The 25,422-nt window shown below is 43.3% G+C and overlaps 1 pseudogene; it reads right to left on the reverse strand.

The window, feature by feature from the left end:
• LOC111958702 (complement C3-like) overlaps nucleotides 1-24,406 on the reverse strand; it is a 32,545-nt pseudogene extending 8,139 nt beyond the window's left edge.
• Between the last annotated feature and the right edge of the window lie 1,016 nt (nucleotides 24,407-25,422).

Below are 25,422 nucleotides of genomic sequence, written 5' to 3' on the forward strand. Positions count from 1 at the left end.
TCACCTCTGGCACTGGCAGGGCCTGGTCTACTGTMATCATTAAACCATCCGGGACAGGGACCATAGGACAGGGACAGTGACAGATTATGGAGTTTAACAGATTATCGAAAAAAAACCTCCTCTGCAACTATTGGTATCGCTACATCACATCTTTAACTGTTTATATCACCCACTGACTTTGGAAAATTGTTCATTGCAAAGAGTCATCCTAGGTTTAATGTAATTCCTGTTTCAAAATTTAAAAAAATCAAATGTTATTGGTCACATACACGTGCTTAGCAGATGTTATTGTGGGTGTAGYGAAATGCTTGTGCTTCTAGCTCAGACAGTGCAACTGAAATGGTCCACCCACACAGCCAGCATGGTGAAGAAGGCGCAAGAGCGGGCTGTATCACCGCCTGGTACAGCAACTGAACCGCCCACAACCATAAGGCTCTCCAGAGGGTAGTGAGGTCTGCACAACGCATCACAGGCGGTAAACTACCTGCCCTCCACGACACCTACACCACCCGATGTCACAGGAAGGCCAAAAAGATCATCAAGAACAACAACCACTCGAGCCACTGCCTGTTCACCCTGCTATCATCCAGAAGGAGAGGTCAGTATAGGTGCATCAAAGCTGGGACCGCGAGACTGAAAAACAGCTTCTATCTCAAGGCCATCAGACTGTTAAACAGCCATCACTAACATTGAGTGGCTGCTGCCAACATACTGACTCAAATCTCTAGCCACTTTAATAATTCAAAATTGGATGTAATAAATGTATCACTAGTCACTTTAAACAATGCCACTTTATATAATGTTTACATACCCTACATTACTCATCTCATATGTATATACTGTACTCTATACCATCTACTGCATCTTGCCTATGCCGTTTTGCCATCGCTCATCCATATATTTATATGTACATATTGTTATTCATTCCTTTACACTTGTGTGTATAAGGTAGTTGTTGTAAAATTGTTAGATTACTTGTTAGATATTACTGCACGGTCGGAACTAGAAGCACAAGCATTTCGCTACACTCGCATTAATTGTGTGAGTGGACCATTTCAGTTTGTCAATGATGTGTACGCCAAGGAACTTGAAGCTTTCCACCTTCTCCACTGTGGTCCCGTCGATGTGGATAGGGGGGTGCGCCCTCTGCTGTTTCCTGAAGTCCACAATCATCTCCTTTGTTTTGTTGACGTTGAGTGAGAGGTTACTTTCCTGGCACCACTCTCCCAGAGCCCTCACCTCCTCCCTGTAGGCTGTCTCGTCATTGTTGGTTTTCAAGCCTACTACTGTTGTGTCATCTGCAAACTTGATGATTGAGTTGGAGGTGTGCTTGGCCACGCAGTCATGGGTGAACAGGGAGTACAGGAGGGAACTGAGCACACACCCTTGTGGGACCCCAGTGTTGAGGATCAGCGAAGTGGAGGTGTTGTTTCCTACCTTCACCACCTGGGGGCAGGCCGTCAGGAAGTCCAGGACCCAGTTGCACAGGGTGGGGTTCAGTCCTAGGGCCTCAAGCTTAATGATGAGCTTGGAGGTTACTATGGTGTTGAATGCTGAACTATAGTTAATGAACAGCATTCTTAAATATGTATTCCTCTTGTCTAGATGGGATAGGGCAGTGTGAAGTGTGATGGCGATTGCATCATTTGTGGATCTATTGGGGCAGTAAGAAAATTGAAGTGGGTCTAGGGTGACAGGTAAGGTAGAAGTGATATGATCCTTGACTAGTCTCTCAAAGCACTTCATGATGACAGAAGTGAGTGCTACGGGGCGATAGTCATTTAGTTCAGTTAACTTTGTTTTCTTGGGTACAGGAACAGTGGTGTCCATCTTGAAGCATGTGGGGACAGCTGCCTGGGATAGGGAGAGATTGAATATGTCCGTATACACACCAGCCAGCTGTTCTGAGCATGCTCTTAGGAAGCAGCTAGGAATGCCGTCTGGGTCGGCAGCCTTGCAAGGGTTAACACGCCTTTACATGTCTTACTCACATCGGCCAAGGAGGAGAGCCCACAGTCCTTGGTAGAGGGCCACGTCGTTGGCACTGTGTTATCCTCAAAGCGTGCAAAGAAAGTGTTTAGTTTGTCTGGAAGCAAGACGTCAGTGTTCGTGACGTGGCTGGTTTTCTCTTTGTAGTCCGTGATTGTCGGTAGACCCTGCCACATACGTTTCGTGTCTGAGCCGTTGAATTGCGACTCCACTTTGTCTCTATACAGACGTTTTGCCTGTTTGATTGCCTTGCGGAGGGAATAACTACACTGTTTGTATTCTGCCATATTCCCAGTCACCTTGCATGGTTAAATGCGATGGTTCGCGCTTTCTGTTTTGCGCGAATGCTACCATCTGTCCACGGTTTCTTGTTAGGGTAGGTTTTAATAGTCGCAGTGGGTACAACATCTCCTATACACTTCCTGATAAACTCAGTAACCCGAATCAGTGTATTTGTCTGTTCGTCCTTTCAGTTGAATGTTTCATTGGTTGTTGTTGTGGATGCATTTCCATAGGAATACATTTACATAAAAACAGAAACAAAAGAGGGACATTCAGGGTGTAAAATCAGAAAGACTCCTCCCCCGGCCTGTCATTTTCTCCGCTGATCCATGGAAAAGTCTTTCTCCCCTCTCTCTCCTTCGTAATTTACGGTCTGCACCGTCTCCCAAAGGGAAGTGAGACACAGATGGTTCTAGCTCTTAAAAATGGATAGTCCCCCTTGCATTCCTCTCCTCATCTCTCTCTCTCTCTCTCTCTCTCTCGCTCTCTCTTGTTGACGTGTGATTGTAAAGGAAGTCATCTCGCCAAAGAGACATGGGCTGGCTGTCTGCTGGTCTGGGTATTTGGTGTGATGATGTGCCTTGGTGTGACATGGCCGTCCTTACTAATGGCCTTCGTACAGAAAAACATGTATTGTCACTGACTGCCACATTGTCCTTCTTTGACCAAATCTGATTCTGAGAGAAAATATATTATTACATCTTCTTAATGTACAGTATGTTAATACAATTTTAAGAGGTTATTAAGAGGGAATGGGAGTAGTGTGACAGAAATGTGCAGTTAGAACTCTCTCAAGCATATAGTATATCATGTTTCATATCAGTAACCAGAGTGTTATATTGCACAACCTCAATGAGCTGCACTACTGTATCTGATTCTGGGGCATCCTGCTTCACAGATTGGCCTCTCTGATGTGCCTCTCGGATTGGCCTCTGATGCAACAACATGCATTTTTGGTAACGCTACATGACTACAACATAACTGGAAAAATATACATTGCATGTTTCTATTGCAGATTATAATTGAGTCTACTTGTTGGATTTTCAATTATAAATGTATGGGCACTTTATGGCTTTCATCTTCTCCTGTATCTTAATTTGCTTTGACAACTGGAATAAATGACTGGCAGATATACTGTATGTCTGCAGCAGGTCAGGGTAATAATACTATAAGTAATGTATGAGTTTGAACTTAGAATTAACCTCACTCCTTAAAGTAAAAAATACAGCACCCTTGTTCCCTCACATTTAACCCAAATGGACTTAAAATGTTGCAAACGCTAACATTACCGTATATGAACACATCACACATCCCCTAGACACAGTGCAGAGTGGAATTTTCTCATGCATACACACATGGTGTCTTAGGCTGGTTCCCCCCAGTTCTCCCATCTATCTCTCATTAGGGTCCAGCTGCTGAGTGTCCTTATCAGGTAAACCTTTGGCACTAAACGTCTAAACACTGGTTGCGGTTTGATTTAGTACCCTTCTCCCCTAAGTGTGCATTSGTTCACTCCATCTCATAGATTTAAATGCATGCGATTGGTGTAGGAAATATGGTGGAAACTCCCTCTAACCCATGCTCACACCATTCCAATGCTTTTAAATCTATGAGGTGGAGTCCAAATCCAATGGTAGAGAATTGAACCACCAAAGTGCCTCAGATAACCTCATGGCAACCTAGTAAAGCTTGTCAATGGATCCCATCCATATCTAGACAGAAACCCCTTGGTCCATTTTACTCCCCCAAGTTGGCGGGCCCCACTTAATTAAAAATAAACCGTTTCAGGGCAGGCTGTACACTCACAGAGGTGGCGAGTCCTGGAGACACAAGTCAAGTTTCCCCACAGGGCTAAGAACTGCAGGCCTTCTTCTTCAGGATACACTAGTAAGTATACATTGGGAAAAGTATACATTGGATGAAGCTTGTGTTTTCATAGAAATGCCATCAGCAGTCAGCAACCCYCCATATTTCAGCTATTTCCCCCCTACTTCTCTCAGCACCACCCTCCATTTTATTTTCTCATTTTGTTGTGTCTGTGTTGATGGAATTTATATGTTTAAATGAATGATTAGAATATTCCACCCTGAAACTATATAATTGTATGTAATTGATTAGAATCATCAATGAAATACATTAGAATCATCAAATTATTATTAATGATGTGTGTAGTCTTAGTCAGTAAAATTATAATAAATGATGTGTGTAGTTTTAGTCAAAATTAGGGTAAAACAATATATCTGTACAATATGTCTCTATAGTATCTTAACTCTACCGCTTCTCTCTCCCGGATCCGGGATCCTCCTCATCAAAAAAGCTGACTAGCATAGCCTAGCCTAACGCGACAGGGATATCATATAATTTCATGAAATCACAAGTCCAATACAGCAAATGAAAGATAAACATCTTGTGAATCCAGCCATCATTTCCGATTTTTAAAATGTTTACAGCGAAAACATTACATTACATTTTACATTTAAGTCATTTAGCAGACGCTCTTATCCAGAGCGACTTACAAATTGGCATTCACCTTATGATATCCAGTGGAACAACCACTTTACAATAGTGCATCTAACTCTTTTAAGGAGGGGAGGGGGTTAGAAGGATTACTATCCTATCCTAGGTATCCTTAAAGAGGTGGGTTTCAGTGTTCTCCGGAAGGTGGTGATTGACTCCGCTGACCTGGCGTCGTGAGAATTTGTTCCACCATTGGGTGCCGCAGAGACAGCGAACAGTTTTGACTGCGCTGAGCGGAACTGTACTTCCTCAGAGGTAGGGAGCGAGCAGGCCAGAGGTGGATGAACGCAGTGCCTTGTTTGGGTGTAGGGCCTGATCAGAGCCTGAAGGTACGGAGGTGCCATTCCCCTCACAGCTCCGTACAAGCACCATGGTCTAGCGGATGCAGCTCAACTGAAGCCAGTGGAGAGAGCGGAGGAGCCGGTGACGTGAGAGAAACTTGGAAGGTTGAACACCAGACGGGCTGCGCGTTCTGGATGAGTTTAGGGGTTTAATGGCACAGGCAGGGACCCAGCCAACAGCGAGTTGCCGTAATCCAGACTGGAGATGACAAGTGCCTGGATTAGGACCTGCGCCGCTTCCTGTGTGAGGCAGGGTCGTACTCTGCGAATGTTAAGCATGAACCTACAGAACGGGTCACGCCCTGATGTTAGTGAGAACGACAGGGTGTTGTGTCCAGGATCACGCCAAGGTTCTTAGCACTTCGGAGAGGACACAATGGAGTTGTCAACCGTGATGGCGAGATCATGGAACGGGCATTCCTTCCCCGGAGAAGGCAGCTCGCCGTTCTTGCCAGGTTCAGCTTGAGGTCGTATCCGTCATCCACACTGATATGTCTTGCCAGACATGCAAGAGATGCGATTCGCCACCTGGTCATCAGAAGGGGAAAGGAAAGAGTAGTTAGTTGGTGTCGTCTGCATAGCAATGATAGGAGAGACCATGTGCGAGTTATTGACAGAGCCAAGTGACTTGGTGTATAGCGAGAATAGGAGAGGGCCTAGAACAGAGCCCTGGGAGCACCAGTGGTGAAGAGCACGTGGTGAGAGACAGATTCTCGCCCACGCCACTGGTAGGAGCGACCTGTCAGGTAGGACGCAATCCAAGCGTGGGCCGCGCCGGAGATCCCAACTCGGAGAGGGTGGAGAGAGGATCTGATGGTTCACAGTATCGAAGCAAAAAAAAAGAAATAAAAAAACATCATAATAAACAAAAAATAAAAACTAATAAAATCAAGAAACACAATCACACCAAAAACCACCCTTAACTAACAAACAAAAGGAGTTCTTTTACCATCCTTCCAACAAACGGAAAAGACCCGATAGGTCTAGAAGGATGAGAGCAGAGAGAGAACACAAGGAGGAAAAAACACAATATATATTTATATTAGCTCACCACAATAGCCAAACACACAACGCCATGTTTTCACCATGTTTCCACCGCATAGGTAGCTTTCACAAAACCCACAAATAGAGATAMATTTAATCACTAACCTTGAACAACTTCATCAGATGACAGTCTTATAACATCATGTTATACAATACATTTATGTTTTGTTCGAAAATGTGCATATTTGAGGTATAAATCGTAGTTTTACATTGCAGCCACCATCACAAATAGCACCAAAACAGCCAGAATAATTACAGAGAGCAACGTGAAATACATAAATACTCATCATAAAACATTTATGAAAAATACATGGTGTACAGCAAATGAAAGATAAACATCTTGTGAATCCAGCCAATATTTCAGATTTTTTTAAGTGTTTTACAGCGAAAACACAATATATATTTATATYAGCTCACCACAATAGCCAAACACACAACGCCATTTATTCACCGTAAAGATAACTTTCACAAAACCCACAAATAGAGATAAAATTAATCACTAACCTTTGGACAACTTCATCAGATGACAGTCTTATAACATCATGTTATACAATACATTTATGTTTTGTTCGAAAATGTGCATATTTAGAGCTACAAATCCTGGTTTTACATTGTGAATAAGTAGCCATGATGCACCAAATTGTCCGGACAGTCACGTAATCTAACCAAAGAACTCATCATAAACTTTACTAAAAAATACATGTTGTGCAGCAAATGAAAGATACACTGGTTCTTAATGCAACCGCTGTGTTAGATTTWAAAAAAATAACTTTAGTACAACATACAGCATGCAATATTGTGAGACAGCGCTCACATATTCTCCGCCTTGTTGGAGCCAACATATACCACAAAAATACGAAATAACATCATAAATATTCTCTTACTTTTGATGATCTTCCATCAGAATGTTGTGCAAGGAGTCCTAGTTCCAGAATAAATCGTTGTTTTGTTTTAGAATGTCCATTTCTTCTGTCGAATTAGCAACTTTGGCTAGCCATGTGGAGKGCACATGTCCAAGAAATCKTTGCGCMTGGAAYGAAAAATTCCAAAAGTCCCAATAAACGTYGAATAAACTGGTCAAACTCGGTTGAAAATCCTACTTTATGATGTTTTTCTCATATGTATCCAATAAAATCAGAGCTGGAGCATTTCGTCGTGTATACGTAACGCATTTCAGAAGACAATGTGGAGTTCCCCTGTGCGCAGTTGAAAACTGACAAAAGAGCGGACCTGTCACTCCAAAAGCTCTCATTCGGCCTCACATCAAGCTAGACACCCCATTCAACCTTCTACTGCCTGTTGACATCTAGTGGAAGGGGTATGAAGTGCATACAGATCCATAAATATAAGTCAGTTGAATAGGCAGGCCCTGACACAGAGCCCCATTTTCAGAATTTTCACTTCCTGTTTGGAAGTTTGCTGCCAAATGAGTTCTGTTTTACTCACAGATATAATTCAAACAGTTTTAGAAACTTCAGAGTGTTTTCTATCCAATAGTAATAATAATATGCATATTGTATGATCTAGAACAGAGTACGAGGCCGTTTAATTTGGGCACGATTTTTTCCCAAAGTGAAAACAGCGCCCCCTATTAAGAAGAAGTTRTTAATTAAACACAGACTGTCTGAGCAAGATTCGGTGCTGACCTTGGCTAGGGGCCACTGAGAGATTTGAGGGAGGACAGGGAGTGCTTCTCACGGTCCCTAATCTTTGTCGGCTGGGTATTGATACAGTATGTGCGTAGGATACCTACTGTTTGTGTGCAAATGTATGTGCGTATGATATCTGCTGTTTGTGTGGATGTATGTGCACCGCAATAAAATGGATGTCTTTGTATTGTGGACTTCATAACGTTCTCGTGAATAAACTGTACTAACCTTTTGCATAAGCTGAGTCTTTGACTAATTATTATTAAACCCATGGTCTAACAAACCTCGTGGATTGGTCAAAGCTATTGATTGATTTTTTATTATCATTGGGATTGAAAATTCTCGTGACAGTCTGGCTCAGTATTATCACAGATGTACTTACGGATTCAAAATATTCCAACTGACTTCTTTTGTACACCCACATTGGAAGCAATACAGGGACCCTAATATGGATGCTGTACACTGCCTAGACGTTGTGAGCAGAACATTTACATCACAAATAGGCTCCAGACTCCTATGGTTTAAAGTGGAGCTGTTCTACTGCTAAATCTGCCAAGCTAATAAATAGCTGCTGATGGTTGGCATTAATAAAGCAGTTTGGTTGGCATTGGATGTTGTGGACCCTCTTGCTGCCTGGCTGTCTGGACTTGATTTAGTTCAATTGAATCGTCTAGAAGCCTCTTGTGCTGCCAAGCTGGCTGATAAGCACGGAAGGATGGGAATGGAATGGAATGGAATAAAAGGAATGATATCAAACATACGGAAACCACGTTTGACTTCATTCCAGCTTTGATTCCATTTCAGCCATTACAATGAGCCTGTCCTCCTATAGCTCCGCCCACCAGCCCACTGATACACACACTGATACACACATAGAACACACACATTCACACATGTGGCCTTTGGCATGGCCTATTGGTCTTGATGTTAGGAAGATCATCTGTAAATATAGTAAAGTAGGGTTGTAAGTGGATAGGACACACTGTTCAGGAGAAGCGGGGCAGTTGATATCAGACATACAGAGGAGCAGCACAATGTGTTCCCAAGTGGATCTGGTTCCCCTTATGTAACAAACACCAACTGAATAACAAAAGAGATCAATCTGGAGAAAACAGAGAGGGTTTGATTATAGGTTATGAAAGTGATGTTGTTGTCTCGTCTGTTTTGGATCCTGCTTGAGTTGTAGGAGACTTGAACAGTTTAGCCATACTGTCATTGTAAATAACAATTTGTTCTTTCACGCCACATGGCACTGTCCACCTAACCTACAATTATGGAAAGACATAGCACATAAACTGTCTACCCTTTTGGGTCACAGTATTCCACTCTCCCCATCCCTCTGCCTTCTTGGAAACGTCTCACTTCTTGATCTACCACCCAAACATCATCACTGCTTTTTGATCGACTTAAAGGGATACTTCAGGATTTTGGCAATGAGGCCTTTTATCTACTTCCCCAGAGTTTTCCGTCTCTGTGTCCAGTATGAAGTTAGAGGTAGTTTCGCGATCCAATGCTAACTACTGTTAGCGTAAAATGGGAAGTCTATGGGTATCTACTAGCATGTTAGCATATACCCATAGACTTCCAGTCATTGTGCTAATGCTAGTTAGCAATTGTGCTAGCTGTAGTTAGCATCTCCCTTCAAACAGCACACAGAGACATACAAATGGTATCCACGAGTTCATCTGACTCTGGGGAATTAGATAAAAGGCCTCATTGCCAACATTCCGAAGTATCCCTTTAACTTTAAAAAAAAGTATTTAACCAACTCGCCTGGCTAAATAAAGGTTGAATAAATTATAGAAGGAGAAAAAAGTGCTCTGTAATAGACAATTTGTAATGTATACTGGTGAGAATATCTTGTGGCAATAGACTTTACTGCACGTAAAAAGGTCAACAAGGACCACCGTACCATTTGTCATTCTAAAGGACCAGGCTCAGCAGGGCAATACTAAGAGCAGGCCATTTCAGGCCATTGCCACTCACATGGCACCTTGTACCAAAATCAATCAAACTTGCTTAAGTTTAAATTCATGGGCCTCGTTCTGTGCAGGAGCCTATTAAAATGACCATGGGAGAATGCTCCTTCCTCTGCACAAAATATATTTGTTCTGTTCTGTCATCTGTTTGTCTTTTCCATAAAAAGATAGGGAGAAAAGAACTGGGAAGAGAGAACGACCGGATTTCTAGACATGTGTTCCTCATCTGGTGTGAAAGAGGCACCGAATCAGTATTCTATAGGGAGGCAATCTCCACAGGCATTGGGACTCAGGAAGTCAGACTGGAGAGAATGAATGAGAACTGGCCTGTAATCTACAAGTCCACCTAGTGTATCTCCAGGGCAGTCACATAATACCTATGTAGGATCTTAATTTGAGCCAGTTAGCAACAGCAGGAAAATAATCCTGCAGCAACTGGAAATGTGAATTATTATGTGGATTAAAATGAATGAACATTTTTGTAGGGGTTGATACATTTTTAGTAAGGGAAAATCAAGTCTGAAATTTCAAAGTAGAAATTACAAACTTCGGAAGTCTTTTTAAACGTCAAATACAATACAAGCTTTACATTTCCTGCATCGCATGAAAGTTCTCCTGCAAAGGGTGATCAAATTAATATCCTACATCTGTAATACAACATACCCATGCAAAGCCAAACATCTTTGCACGTGATGCTAGTAAAACGTTCCATATCACTAGTGTAAAGAATTATCAGCCTGAATAAAGATGATTGTGAATCCAGAGAGATGTCCGACTTGCGCAACATCTTGTCTTTTAGTAGGATCAAGGGACTGGGGTAACATTAGTCGAACATTATGCAAGCTGGAGGAAGACCAGATTCATGTAGTGTTGTGTTCTTCAACATCTTCGTTGCCAGATCTTTCAGTTCTACTCAGATGGTTACGCTAGCAGTGTGACTCAGCTGTGGAGTGCAGATGTTGTTAGCGGGTACTTGCATGTGTGGGATGTTGCTGACAAAGGGTACTGTGTGTGGTTCAGTGCATGATTGTGTGTGGTAGTCTATAAAGAACCAAGGCTTGGCTGTGTGGTTGAATTAATATAATATACAATGGCCATGATGACTCAAAGGTATGGGATGTAGTTATGGGATCTATGAATCAGAGTTAATGGGAATGGAAGTTTAGCATGGTGTTGCCCGTGATTTGGTGTTGCTTCGAGAGAAGTTGAAAAAGGAAATCTGTGTGTGTGTGTGGTGTGTGTGTTGTGTGTGTGTGGGTGCTAAACTTGTGCTTGGTGTGTGTGTGTGTGTGTGTGTGTGTGTGTGTGTGTGTGTGTGTGTGTGTGCCAGCGTATGTGTATGTGATAGAGACAAATTAAAAGAGGTAAAATACTGTATATCTGGCCTTAGATTGAACCAGATGTAGAGTATACTATTTCATCGTTCAGATCTTAAAGCCATTTATGAGAGGAAAGATTTTAAGAGTGCCTGGCGAGTTTACAATGGTGTCACGTTGGAACAGCTACTTCGTTGATAGAAAACTTGCCCTCTCGATCTGGCCCCTGGATGGTCACCCGTCTAAGGATTGGAGCTGTCAATACGATGTTTTTAAGTGTGTGGAAGTGAGTTTACATGCAAATGTATACAGTGAGGGTAAACTTGAATATGTGTGTCTGTAATGTGTGTCTGTGTGTGTGTCTATCTGTCTCTGTCTGTGTGTGCATTCGCGCTTACTTGTATGTGCACACATTTGGGTGTGGGTATGCATGTACGTGTAGGAGTAGTGAGTGTGTGTGCATGTGAACATTTCTGTCTGCACTATATGTGTGTCACGGAGAGTGCATTTACAGTACATGTGTCTACACCATGGAGCAGAGGTGAGGAAAGGGGGTACTGCTGCTTAACTTAACTTTGGACTGCGCCCAAGAGCCACAAGAGTAGAGCTCATGGAGCCAGCATCACAGACTCCTAGCGGGAGTGAGACTGTGCACAGAACAGAGCCAAGCAGAGCAGAACAGTGGGTCTATTCAAACCAAGCATTTCCCCTGGCAGTATTCGGAAATTGTATAAAATGAGACCACCATTTTTTTTCACATTCATAAAAAGTCCAGCGAAAATGAGAAGAAAATGGAAAAGAAAGTACTTTCCTTTCCAAAACAGCAGCACAGCAGTGGTTATTGTGTCTTTCAGTTCAGTTTCGCCTCACGGCAATGGCGTTGCTATGGGGACAAGAGCGAGAGAAAAATGTTGGTCTCTTTTTCGGTTGTATGCAAATAGCACCGTGAACCTTATTCGCTCCTCGTTGGGTTGTTTCATTTCAGAAGTGCAGGAGTGCATGAACTGTTTTCATCTGGGTAGGGGAGTGGAAGAATAAATCCCTTCCCATGAGTCTGATTTCCCTTTTACCCCCATCCCTCTGCTCCATCCCTCCCTCCCTATCGCTGGCCATGTGTAGAGAAACAGCGGATGTCTGGTACAACCGCACCGGTACACACTGTAGCTAAGACTCTGAACTGAACATTTTGATTGCCCTCATCAAACCCTGAACGCCAAGGCTCTATGGCCTCCACAGCACCAACTGCCAAACGAGGTGATAATTGGACGGGACCACTTTGACGGACTGATGAGGGGGCGGGGGATGTTAATAACACAAAATCTGATACGAATGGCTACCTTATTAGGTTTTTAGTACAGGCTCTATTCTGAGCAGTAGTCCTGTGGGAAATAATTATATGATTATCTTTAGTTAAGTAACCAAATGTGGTGCGGAATCAAAGCCAGATGGGTTGCTTTGGCTCCCAGGGTCGGACGACCTCCAGGATTAAAAGAATAGATCACCAAAGTGAATACTTTTGGTTCCTTCTCCACATTTCTTGCATAACTGGATGGGATTTAGTGGAAGCAGCGATGGTGATGCATCAATGTGAGATATGGTGTAGACTGGAGGGTATGTAAGCGGCATGGCCTCTTCTGAGTATGAATACTACTTTCAACAGATGGCCCACAGCTAGATTTCATTTCAGGACAGTTGTGTGTGCTGTGGTTCAGCTGTCTAAAGCAGTGGTTCGCAAACTTTAGGAACTCAGTCCGGCTTTCAACTTACTATTGAAAGTTGTAATAGTAGAATATTGCCCATCAATTTTGTTGTAATGTTTGAGTCACATACATAAGTGTAAGACATGGCATTTYTTTTTTTTTTTTTTTTTTACCTTTATTTTACTAGGCAAGTCAGTTAAGAACAAATTCTTATTTTCAATGACGGCCTAGGAACAGTGGGTTAACTGCCTGTTCAGGGGCAGAACGACAGATTTGTACCTTGTCAGCTCGGGGATTTGAACTTGCAACCTTTCGGTTACTAGTCCAACGCTCTAACCACTAGGCTACCCTGCCGCCCCACATTGCAAGAATGAGCTTTAAAACGGCAACAATTTCTCTGCACCCATTGACAAAATGTGTAGATTTGCAAGAAATAAGCGTTTACACCTGCAAACTTTTCTGTAAGTGGTGCCTGAGTGTTTGGGAATCCCTGGTCTAGAGGATTCGGAATTCTAGAGGATTCTGTCTTTCCTGTCCCACTCAGCAATATGAGGTTGATTAATGCTATTGTTTTGCTGCTTGATAATTACAAACCACAACCATCCTGTTTATTTTCTCTTCACCAGCCAACAGAAGTGGTTTGTGTGTGAGTGTGCTGAAGTATTTTTGGAGTGTGTTTAATGAGAGAGCGAGTGTATAGTACACATTATTCTGATAAACTACATGGTGTTGTGTTGAATTTTAATCCTCTGCATGCGATACTAGAAGGATCACAAACACAATGTACTTTTGCAGCCAATTTCTATTAAAAGTTTTTTGCAGGCTAACTGTAGGCAAAAAAAACTGTATTTCAGATGTAAACAAATTCACACTTACACAATAGCTTTTTGTCTGACAGATTTCAATTACCCCATTAAACAACGCAGCACATTTTGATTCAGCCATCAAGTTACAGCAAATTGCATTCAAAATGAAATGGGAACACAGTTGGTCTACCTAGTCCAACGTCCTCATTCATAACAGATCTTCTATTTTTTTCTTACCAACTGAAAGCCCTTTGGAAAATGTTCTGCAGTGTCATGATCTTTTTTGCCTTACACTCTTCCTCTCTCAAATAGGCATCTGCATTTCGTTAATACCCTTTAGTTCAGTTAGGAAAATGTGACCTATCAAATGCTGAAGAAGTCTTCAAGGGGTGCACCTCGGTAGCCTCAGGCAAGAAAGAGATAGGGAGAGCGATGTCTCACTTCAAGGACTACAGTTTCCACTTAGTGCCATGGAGCGGCCTGGGGCAACTACTGTAAACAACTCCAGTCAGCTGAAACTAATGTCTCCTTGGTTACAGTTGCAGGTCGAGCTCCACTCCAGCAACGTCAACTACAGGACCACACAGTAGTGTCCATTGATCTATTCAGTTACCTTTACAGAGTGTGAAATGAAGAGGTGTCACTTTTACAACATTTTATAAGACCTAACATTATAAACTTCTTTGTGATGCGCTCTGTCTCTGAGGGAGTTGGTGTTATGGAAACAATATTTGAAGTGGCTTGTGAGAGGTGTTGTTTGTGAGAGGTGCCGTTTAAATTGGCAAACACTTCTAAATGTATGCCTACTTTGGCTCTGGAGTTGCTTGGGTGGTCTATTCTGGTGGTGCTGAAATCTGTAGGTCACAGTCCGTGCTCAGCCCAAAGCCATGCACAATACCCGCAAAGCTAAGCTAAATGCAATAGTCAACACTGAAGAATACTAATGAGCCTGGATGGAAAATAGACTTTGGATTATCAGAGGAAATGCAACATTTTACTGCAATATTAGTTGTTCTGGCACCACCTGGCCAGGTCCCTGACCTCCTTCCTATAGGCTGTCTCGTCGTTGTCTGTGATCAGGCCTACCACTGTTGTGTCATCTGCAAACTTAAGGATGGTGTTGGAGTCGTGCCTGGCCATGCAGTCGTGGGTGAACAGGGAGTACAGGAGGGGACTGAGCACGCACCCCTGGGGGCTCCAGTGTTGAGGATCAGCGTGGCGGATGTGTTGCTACCTACCCTCACCACCTGGGTGCGGCCCRTCAGGAAGTCCAGGATCCAGTTGCAGAGGGAGGTGTTTAGTCCCAGGATCCTTAGCTTAGTGATGAGCTTTGAGGGCACTATGGTGTTGAATGCTGAGCTGTAGTCAATGAATAGCATTCTCACATAAGTGTTCCTTTTGTCCAGGTGGGAAAGGGCAGTGTGGAGTGCAATCATCTGTGGATCTGTTTGGGCGGTATGCAAATTGGAGTGGGTCTAGGGTTTCTGGGATAATGGTGTTGATGTGAGCCATTACCAGCCTTTTAAAGCACTTCAGGGCTACAGACGTGAGTGCTAAGGGTCGGTAGTCATTTAGGCAGGTTGCCTTTGTGTTCTTGAGTACAGGGACTATAGTGGTCTGCTTGAAACATGTTGGTATTACAGACTCAATCAGCATTTCACTGTAAGGTCTACACCTGTTGTATTCAGCGCATGTGACAAATAACATTTGATTTGATTGGATTTATCAGCCACTGTGAGGCCCAAGAGAGCCATTGGGTGCCTTAACAGAGAAAACCATAGACATACACATTTTGTTTATCCATCATTGGAGGAAACATGGCATGACTTCAGTGTTGAACTTGAAATATTCCAAAAGCCATTGTGTTCTTCCCACAAGTTTGACCACCGGCTAAAGCCTAAACGGATCCACACCAGAGGATACTGGAATGGTCTGGCCATCCTCCAGATGCTATTTCCAGTGCCGTGACTGACGCCAATGTTTAATTTCTGTGCATGCCCACCTCTAAATCCCATCCCATGACCTGCAAGAATGGGACCGGGAGCGTGGCATAATCGGAACCAAACATCTTATTAATTTAGTTGTTTCTCTGTCTCTCTTTCTCTCTTTGAAAATGAGATTCAGCCCTGGAGCATTCTAGAAGGGACTCACATTGTGGTTTCCGAAGAGCATTCCTCTCTGACCCTATGTCTCCTGGAGGGAGTGGCCATTTTGTTTTCCTCCAAAAGCCACACACTTTCGAGAGAGGAAAACCACTGAAGCAAGGTTTGGGATATCATAAAAGCTATTTCTCAATGCAGTAGGCATATATCAACCAGTGTATGTTTAATGCCAATGATTGTTAAACACAGCTGAATCTGATTTTTTGTTTTTGGAATATTTATTTCTCTGTGTTTTGGTTGTTTGTTTGTGAGCTTCGCTATTTTAAGCGGTGTGACAGAACCTAGTGGTTAGCTGTATCGTCTTCATGAGACAAAGTTTCTTTACGGCTCTCTCCCCAGTTAACAACAAACGTTCCCACAACTTTAGAGAACGTTCCCTTAAGATTCTCATTAGGTCATTAACTAACGTTTTCATAGGAATGTTCCCAGAGCGTGGTTACCATGTTCTCTGAATATAAGATATTAATGTTCTAGACACGTTTCATGGGAACATGGCAAAAACATTCATGCGTCCAGGTTTCTGTGTTTTAGGAGAATATTCCATCAACGTCCCACCAAACATACACAGAACATGGTTGTCATGTTCTTAGAACATAAAATGTTCAAGACATGTTTCATTGGAACGTTGCAAGAACATTTATGTGTAAAAAACGACTTTACACATCATATCTTGTTACTGTTGCCAAGCCAATAAAGGCCCTGATTGGTAAACGATTGATAGCTCTTTTTCTGTTGGCAACATTAGAAATACTCACACACACAGTGATTTCAACTTACTTTCCATATTTGACACACCTTGACTACATTGTGCATGTTCATTTATTCAGTAATTATTATTCAACATGTCTCCCCCTGGGATTTAAACTCACAACTTCTTAGTTCACGGTACTCTGATCTTCCTGCTCTGCAACCATGTCCATGTCAGGTATTAGTTAATCTGACTATTGTCTCATCCTTGATTTTATTGACTTATTTCAACAATGTAAGGGCTATCTGTATAGTTGTCTAATGTTGGAAGTGACTCTTATCAACACTCTATGCAAGAGGTTTAATTGTCTTCTCAGGAATTCAGCCTCTCTCTGTGCTATCTCTGTTGTGAATACATCCTGTAGGTCTGATGTCTGATAGGAAGTTACAGTAATGCTCTTGGTCAACAGCTCAGATCTAGAATCTAAACCTGGTCAAAAGGATATAAAAGGGTTGATTGTCTCTCACTCTCTATTTGTTCCTGACCTGCTGTGGTCACTCTCTCTTTCGCTTTCTTTCTCTCTCTCTCTCCCCCAAAAACTTTGGGCCATGGCACAAGCCATGGATTATTTTTTATCTCTTTCCGTCTCTGATCATACATAAAATAATGCCTTGTAATGCGTGTTAATGCTTTGTAACCTAAGCTTTATGTATTGTATGTGAATACATACATTTTATAATATTAATGAAATACACCTGCATTTAGAATTCCATTCTCAGACATTTCTTGACCTTCCAATTCCTGTAATTCAACCATAGTCTCTTGCATATTGCTAAATCATCTTGATGGAGTCAGCTAAACATGCTGGTGGCCTCAATGTGGTGACCTGGGTGCAATACCTGCTAGGGGAGTCACCCTACTCACATTCATAGGAATATACACTGAGTGTACAAAACATTAGGAACACTTTCATAATATTGAGTTTGCCCTCAGAACAGCCTCAATTTGTCGGGGAATGGACTGTGCAATGTGTCGAAAGCCTTCCACAGGGATGCTGGCCCATGTTGACTTCAGTACTTCCCACAGTTGTGTCAAGTTGGCTGGATGTCCTTAAGGGTGGGGGACCATTCTTGATATGGGAAACTGTTAAGCGTGAAAACCCAGCAACCTTGCTGTTTTTGACACATTCAAACTGGTGCGCCTGGCACCTACTACCATACCCCGTTCAAAGGCATTTAAATCTTTTGTCTTGCTCATTCACCCTCTGAATGGCACACATACATTGACTATACCCCCCCCCCCTTTTGCCCTCAGAACAACCTTAATTAATCGGGGCATAGACTCTACAAGGTGTTGAAAGTTGGGTGGTGGACCGTTCTTGATACACAGGGGAAACCAATGAGCATGAAAAACCCAGTCTCAATAGTCTCAAGGCTTAAAATTCTTTAACCTGTCTCCTCCACTTCAACTACACTGATTGAAGTGGACGTAACAAGTGACATCAATAAGGGATCACACTTTTCACAGGTGTTCCTAATGCTATGTACACTCAGAGCATGTGAATTATTGCCGTTTTTAATTACACTTGGAAATATTATTGATGCATCTCTGTTTGTTATCATAATGTGTATAGATTTCTCCTCTTTCATGCATTTGGCAACTAGCTTTGTGCCTTTGTGCACAACCTCCAGATTTGAGGTTTGATGTGGTGTTTCTGGACGAACAGATCAATGCTGCCTTTCCAGAGTTGGCATTTGACTAAAACGTTCTCTTTCTACTCGATTAACTCGAAATAATGGGACTATTTCCACAAGGAAAAGGTTAATCAGCCATATTTCTTACATTTTCGGATTTATGATAGCCTATATCAAATTAGTTAGCCTACAGCATGAAATCCGTTAGCACAAGACAAGGGTGGTAGGTAGTCTAGCGGTTAAGAGYGTTGTGCTAGTAACTGAAAGGTTGCTGGTTCAAGTCCACTAGGTGACAACATGTGCCAATGTTCCCTTGAGCAAGGCACTTAACCCTAGTCACTCTGGATAAGACCGCCTGCTAAATAACAAACATGGCATAGAAAAAATGATGTAACACACAGGTAGATGATTTTGTTACAGCAAAACAACAACTTATTACTGTAAGTAATTCCTCCGCACAGAATCTGGTTTGAGGAAAATGACACAGAGCCACTGATGTGGGCCCCCTCCGCTTATGAGGACACCGTGCTCCCGATCTCCATGGCCGGCGTGAATAAGACATTTTAAGCTCGTTAACCCTCGCAAGGCTGCCGGCCCAGAAGCAAAGCAAGGTAACTGAACTAAATTACTAATCATAAAGTGCTTTGAGAGGCTATACCAATTCCCAGCTATACCATACCAACTCCATGCCCTAGACAAGCTATTCCCAAACAGGGGTACGCGCAATACCGTCGGAGGTACGCCAAATAAAAATGTGATTCACATTTTCAAACAGTCCATTTAGATTTTACAATGGCGCTATACATTTGGGTGATGTTTTTTTCCTCACCTGAGTAGCCTCGTTTCACTGCCAAAAATAAAATGTAACCATCTAGTGTTCAGTGAAATAACAACATCCAACATTAACATCCAATCACATTAACCGTTACTCTCTTGCGGGAAACCTTCACTCTTGTGCAGACATTTATAAATAAAACATGCCAATTAGAAAAATAAGCGACGGGAGTTTTTGGAGCGAGAATTAAGACAACTTTCGAGTAGTAAGACATGTATAAAAGCAACAGATACCATTAATAAGAAGGGGCTAGAAGAGTCTTATATGGTGAGCTTAATTATTCCTGCTGCCGTGGATATAGCTGGGACAATGCTGGGGGAAAAGGCCCAAAAAACTATAGCCTTCATCAAACAACACTGTTTCACGACGCATCAGTAACATGGCAGGAGATCTTTTGAAACAATTACTGATTCGCATACAAGGAAGTGAATTCTATGCGTTACAGCTGGATGAGTCAACAGACGTGGCGGGCCTGGCTCAGCTCTTGGTATATGTCCGTTACGTTTACGGGGGGTCAATTAAAGAAGACATCCTCTTCTGCAAACCATTGGAAACCAGGACAACAGGAGAGAATATTTTTTAAGTACTTCACAGCTTTGTAACATCAAATGGATTTTGGTGGTCAAGATGTGTTGGTATCTGTACTGATGGTGCAAAAGCCATGACAGGGAGACATAGTGGAGAGGTAACGCGCATGTAAGCAGTTCTCCCGGTAAACAGCAGCATCCACCAARAGGCTCTTGCTGCCAAGGGAATGCCTGAGAGCTTGAAAGACGGTTTGGACACTACAGTGAAATGGTTAACTTTGTTAAAGCAAGGCCCCTGAACTCACGTGTATTTTCTACATTACTGTATGCAATGATATGGGCAGCAACCATGTAACGCTTTTGCAAAATACAGAAGTGCGCTGGTTATCAAGGGGCAAACTATTGACACGTTTTTTTAAATTGAGAGACGAGCGTAAAGTTTTCTTTACTGACCATAATTTTCACTTGTCTGACCGCTTGCATGATGACACGTTTCTCACACGACTGTCCTATCTGGGTGATGTTTTTTCTCGCCTGAATGAACTGAGTCTAGGATTACAGGGACTCTCCGCAACTTTATTCAATGTGCAGGACAAAATTGAGGTTATGATTAAGAAGTTGGAGCTCTTCTCTGTCTGCATTAACAAGGACAACACACAGGTCTTTCCATCATTGTATGATTTTTTTTGTGTGCAAATGAACTCAAGCTTACTGTCACGCCCTGACCATAGTTTGCTTTGTATGTTTCTATGTTTTGTTTGGTCAGGGTGTGATCTGAGTGGGCATTCTATGTTGTATGTCTAGTTTGTCTGTTTCTGTGTTTGGCCTGATATGGTTCTCAATCAGAGGCAGGTGTTAGTCGTTGTCTCTGATTGGGAACCATATTTAGGTAGCCTGTTTTGTCATTGTGGGTGTGGGTGATTGTCTATGTGTAGTGTTTGTGTCAGCACAATTGTTCATTAGCTTCACGGTTGTCACTTTGTTGTTTTGTAGTGTTCAGTTTTTCCATTAAAATGACGAACACTTACTACGCTGCGTATTGGTCCTCCGATCCTTCTCGCTTCTCCTCGTCAGACGAGGAGGAAGAAGACAGCCGTGACACTTACGGACAATGTCAATTGTGATATAGCGAAGCACCTGAGTGAGCTGGGTGCGCAATTACGCAGGTACTTTCCCGAAACGTATGACACAAACAACTGGATTCGTTATCCCTTTCATGCCCTGCCTCCAGTCGACTTACCAATATCTGAACAAGAGAGCCTCATCGAAATTGCAAGAAGCGGTTCTGTGAAAATGTTATTTAATCAGAAGCCACTGCCAGATTTCTGGATTGGGCTGCGCTCAGAGTATCCTGCCTTGGAAAATCATGTTGTTAAGACACTGATGCCCTTTGCAACCACTTACCGATGTGAGAGTGGATTCTCGGCCCTCACTAACATGAAAACTAAATACAGGCACAGACTGTGTGTGGAAAATGATTTAAGACTGAGACTCTCTCCAATACAACCCAACATTGCAGAGTTATGTGCATCCTTTCAAACACACCCTCCTCACCCTCGTGGTGAGTTATTCACAATTATTGATGAACAAATAAGGTTTTATATGTAAGATGGTTAATTAAAGTAAAAGTATTATTCTATTATTATTTGTGCCCTGGTCCTATAAGAGCTCTTTGTCACTTCCCACGCGCCGGGTTGTGACAAAAATTCACACTCATTCTTATGTTTAATAAATGTATTGTAAAAAAACAAAAGGACATTTGAGAGTGTGCTGACCCTGGTGCTAGAGGGGGTACGCAGCTGGAGGTTGAATGTTTGAAGGAGTACGGGACTATAAAACGTTTGGGAACCACTGCCCTAGACCAACTACAATTTGCATATAGCCCCAACAGATCCACAGACGACGCAATCGCCATTGCACTGCACACTGCCCTATCCCACCTGTGTAACCGATGTGAAATGGCTAGCTAGTTAGCGGTGGTGCGCGCTAATAGCGTTTCAATCGATGACGTCACTCGCTTTGAGACCTTGAAGTAGTGGTTCCCCTTGCTCTGCAAGGGCCGCGGCTTTTGTGGAGCGATGGGTAACGATGCTTCGTGGGTGACTGTTGTTGATGTGCAGAGGGTCCCTGGTTCGCGAGGGGGCGGACTAAAGTTAAAACTGTTACACCTGGACAAGAGGAATACCTATGTAAGAATGCTGTTCATCGTCTACAGCTCAGCCTTCAACACCATAGTGCTCTCCAAGCTCATCACTAAGCTCAGGGTCTGAACCCCTCCCTGTGCAACTGGGTCCTGGTATTCCTGACGGGCTGACCACAGGTGTTGAAGGTAGGCAACAACACCTCTGCCACTCTGATTCCTCAGCACCCTCCTGTACTCCCTGTTCAACCATGACTGTGTGGCCACGCACATCTCCAACAGACAGCCCACAGGGAGGACTTGAGTGCCTTGGCAGAGTGGTGCCAGGAAAATAACCTCTCCCTCAACGTCAACAAAACGAAGAACCTGGTGTATACAACCTCAGGAGGCTGAAGAAATTTGTCTTGGCACCTAAGACCCTAAGAACCTCACGAACTACAGATGCACCACTGAGAGCATCCTGTTGGGCTGTATCATCGCCTGGTACGTCAATTGCACCATCCGCAAACCGAAAGACTGATAAACAGCTTCTATTCCCARGGATTCAGACTGTTAAACAGCCACCACCAGATGGCCTCTGCCCAGTACCCTGCCGTCTGCCAAGTTAGGTTTAGTTTAGTTTATTAGTACACATAAAACGTGCAAATACATGACAAAGTACAAAACAGTAATAGACAAGAACAACATAAGACATTACATTCAATTCAAAATAAAAAAGAGTTATATATATATATATATATATATATATATATATATATAGGAAAGATACAACAAAAATACTATTTACAGACTATTCATTTATACTTATAAATATTCTTAAATACAGTACATGGTAGCTTCACAACATGGTAGGAGCACAAAACATGGTACAAACATATTGGGCACAGTCAACAGCACAAAGGTCAAGAAGGTGGAGACAACAATACATCACACAAAACAGCCACAACTGTCAGTAAGAGTGTCCATGATTGAGTCTTTGAATGAAGAGATTGAGATAAAACTGTCCAGTTTGAGTGTTTGTTGCAGCTTGTTCCAGCCACAAGCTGCCGCGAACTGAAAAGAGGAGCGACCCAGGAATGTGTGTGCTTTGGGGACCTTTAACAGAATGTGACTGGCAGAACAGGTGTTGTATGTGGAGGATGAGGGCTGCAGTAGATATCTCAGATAGGAGGGAGTGAGGCCTAAGAGGGTTTTATAAATAAGCATCAACCAGTGGGTCTAAAATTCATGCTCGGCGCGTGTAGCGGAGTAAATCAGAATGTCATCGATATACACCACTACACCCTGCCCATGCAGGTCCCTGAAAATCTCGTCTACAAAGGATTGGAAAACTGATGGAGCATTCATCAACCCGTACGGCATGACGAGGTACTCATAATGCCCTGAGGTCGTAATGAACGCCGTCTTCCACTCGTCTCCCTCCCGGATACGCACCAGGTTATACGCACTCCTGAGATCCAGTTTCGTGAAGAAGCGCGCCCGTGCATTGACTCAATCACCGTGGTGATAAGAGGTAGTGGGTAACTGTACCTCACCATGATTTGATCGGGACCTCTATAGTCAATGCACAGGCGTAAACCTCCATCCTTCTTCTTCACAAAAAAGAAACTCGAGGAGGCGGGTGAAGTAGAGGGCTGAATGTACCCCTGACGCAGGGATTCAGAAACATATGTATCCATAGCCACCGTCTCCGCTTGCGACAGGGGATACACATGACTCCTGGGAAGCGCAGCGTCTGCCAGGAGATTTATCGCACAATCCCCCCGTCGATGAGGTGGTAATTGAGTCGCCTTCTACTTTTTACAGCCAAATCGGCATATTCTGTGGGGGATGTGCACGAAGGAGACCTGGTCTGAACTTTCCACCGTGGTAGCACCAACGGCTACCCCTAAACACCTCCCTGAGCACTCTTGCGACCACCCCGTGAGAGCCCTCTGTTGCCAGGAAATAGTGGGGTTATGCTGGGAATGTGGGGAAAACTCAGGGAAACAAACAGGCACAAACAGTTGATCAACAGAGGACTCTGGATGAGTGTGGTGCAAACTCACCTGGGGTGACCCCAGATTGCCCTGCCTGATGCCTCGACTCCCAGAGGAACCAACACTGCACCGACCGGCAGTGTGTCCTCTGCGGCCACAGATGGTGCACGTGATGGCTCCTCCTCCAGTCTCCCTATGAGCAGCCCCTTCTAACTCCATGGGCACCGGAACGGGGGTGCTGGAAGTTGGAACCGACAGAGCCCCCTCTGGACGTCCGCGGGTGACCAGCAGGTTATCCAACCGGATGGACAAATCCACCAGTTTGTCAAAGAAAATGGTGGCATCCCTGCAGGCCAGCTCACGTCGGACGTCCTCTCGTGGGCGCTCCTCATCCCCTGCCTCAAATGGAAGAGCCTTTCCTCCGCCGCTCTGCCCTCGTTTGGATGGTTCAAGACGGCTCGGAAGCGACGGGTGAACTCCTCGAAGTGGTCCGACGCCGTGTCTCCTTCTCTCCACACGGCGTTCGCCCACTCCAGTGCTCTTCCTGTGAGGCAGGAGACGAGGGCAGCCACTCTCTCCCTTCCCGAGGGAGCTGGGTGCACAGTGGCCAGGTAGAGGTCCAKTTGTAACAAGAATCCCTGGCACTGTGCTGCCGTTCCATCATACTCCCTGGGAAGGGAGAGCCGCATCCCACTGGAATTCTCCTGGACGCGCTCCTCGACTCCTCTAACCGGGGTACCTGCTCTTGCTGACTCCATTAGAGGTGTATAATTCTGTTATGGTGTGTACTGGAGGTGAAGTCAGGTGCAGGAGAGCAGAGTAATGTTGACAGGCGCACTTTTATTTTCGTTCCAAAAAACGAGAGCACTACATAAATCAAACGCGCTCAAAAACACAGAACATATCAAAAGTCAAGTGCGTAAATAAAACACCACATAACATGAAACAATTACACACAAATACATGATGGGAAACAGAGGGTTAAATACAAGTAGATTGATTGGGGAAATGAAAACCAGGTGTGTATGGAACAAGACAAAACAAATGGACATATGAGAAATGGAGCGGCGATGGCTAGAAAGCCGGTGACGTCGATGGCCGAATGCAGCCCGAACAAGGAGAGGGGCCGACTTCAGCGGAAGTTGTGACAGTTGTGGCTGCTTTGCGTGATGTATTGTTGTCTCTACCTTCTTGCCCTTTGTGCTGCCCAATAATGTTTTGTGTATGGTGTTTTGTGCTGCTACCATGGTGTGCTGCTACCATGTTGTGTTTCTACCATGTTGTTGTCATGTTGTGTTGCTGCAATGCTGTTTTTGTTTTAGGTCTCTTTTTATGTAGTGTTCTGTTGTCTCTCTTGTCATGATGAATGTTTTGTCCTATATTTTATTTTTGTTCTTTAAAAAAAAAACATGCTCCCGTCCCTGCAGGAGGCCTTTTGCCTTTTGGTTCTTGTAAATAAGAATTTGTTCTTAAGTGACTTGCCTAGTTAAATAAAGGTAAAAAATAAATAAATAAATTGGAGTCAACATGGGCCAGCATCCCTGTGGAACGCTTTCAACACCTTGTAGAGTCCATGCCCCAACGAATTGAGGCTTTTAATGTTTTGTGCAGTCAGTATATCTACTTCTGTACTAAAATATTGGATTATTATATGCTTGTTGACATTTACTGCATTGATTGATAGGAACTAGGAACATAAGCATTTCTCTTCACCTGCCATAACACCTACTAAACTGTGTACGCGACCAATACAATTTGATTTGAACACACCTGA

The sequence above is a fragment of the Salvelinus sp. IW2-2015 genome, linkage group LG35 (genome assembly GCF_002910315.2).
Source record: "Salvelinus sp. IW2-2015 linkage group LG35, ASM291031v2, whole genome shotgun sequence".
In the NCBI taxonomy this organism is placed as follows: Eukaryota; Metazoa; Chordata; class Actinopteri; order Salmoniformes; family Salmonidae; genus Salvelinus; species Salvelinus sp. IW2-2015.